The sequence below is a fragment of the Rhagoletis zephyria genome, unplaced genomic scaffold (genome assembly GCF_001687245.7).
Source record: "Rhagoletis zephyria isolate East Lansing unplaced genomic scaffold, Rhagoletis_zephyria_1.1 Rzeph_scaffold_00062, whole genome shotgun sequence".
In the NCBI taxonomy this organism is placed as follows: domain Eukaryota; kingdom Metazoa; phylum Arthropoda; class Insecta; order Diptera; family Tephritidae; genus Rhagoletis; species Rhagoletis zephyria.
This window is the reverse complement of record NW_016157146.1, coordinates 2,713-4,068: the sequence shown is the minus strand read 5'-3', so window position 1 is coordinate 4,068 and position 1,356 is coordinate 2,713.

Genomic DNA, 1,356 nt, shown 5'->3' with positions numbered 1-1,356 from the left:
CAATAATATTTCTCATAAAAAAGAATAAAATAAGGGGGTTGGGCTTTAAAATTTCCAAAAAAAATGCATTTTCGATGGGCAACATACATATATATGTACATATTTTCCATGGTGTAATGAATTGAAGGTGGCGCATTCCCGAAACCGCTACTTTGGTTTTGCCGACTTTGACGTTTATGGCAATACGTAAACAAACTTTTTGTTTAGAAACAAGTGCAAACGTATTGCAAACGTATTGTGTACTTTCAAGTGAAAATCGGAGTAATTCGTGCGTTCTAAAGTAAAAAAGGTTTTATTTGTAATAAAAACTTTATAAAAATGTCGTGTCGTGTGTTGAATTGCAGCAGCTGTAGGGGTAAAGCCCCCAAATGCAGTTTTTTTTTCACTTTTTTTTATTATCACTTTTTCGTCAACACAAGCACAAAAATTCTAAATAGTTAATTAATAAGACCTATTCTTTTGAACACATTTCAAGAGTGGTTGTATATTTTTTGTTAACGTTGTGCTTAGTTTACTATATTCAAAGATGGCTTGAGAAATTGGTAAATCGTGATGAAAACACGTTTTCTCACTGCAAATTCACAACTGTCAACTCATTGTTCTTCGCCATATTCTTTGTTTACCCATTGCCACAAATGTCATTCTGCGGGAATGCGCAATCTTGTGTTCAATCGTTCTTGATATTTTCAGATTACTTAGAATCTTTGAAGGGTATCTATCCACTCTCAAATGAAATTTTGTTTTTTAACTTCAACTAGAAAACTATTTAGAATACCAAAAACACAATTTTTCCATGTGATTGAGCGTTAATTTTTTCTATAACTCAAGGCGAGAATTGCTTGATATTTCTTGAGTCCAAAGCTTCAACAGAAGAAACATATGCCGTACGTCTGTATGTACATACATACATATATGCTGAATGCCTCAATCAACGCACGTTTCGTAATTGTCTAAATTAATGCAAAATTGGCTAACTATGCAAATTTCAGAATTTTATACATATCTCAGACCGCTAACAACTTTTTATTAACGTAGATTCACGTTCTCTTGCTTAAAAATAATAGATTGAATAAATTTTTAAGTAGATAAATATTTGCTCGGTAAGAAAGTGCGATTTTTGTGTTGGAAGTACATACCTTTTTACTTACATATGTACATAAGCTGCCCGTGACGATATTCGGATGTATAGTATGTACTTATGTATGTATATAAGCCCAGCTGGAAAGTAAATAACGCTTTACCCACATATGTTGGTATATATGTACGTATGTGTGTATATACTGTATTGTGTAGTACAAGAAAACATAAAATAAATATCACAAAAGTTGTTAATGGCAAAGAATCGCACTAATAGGT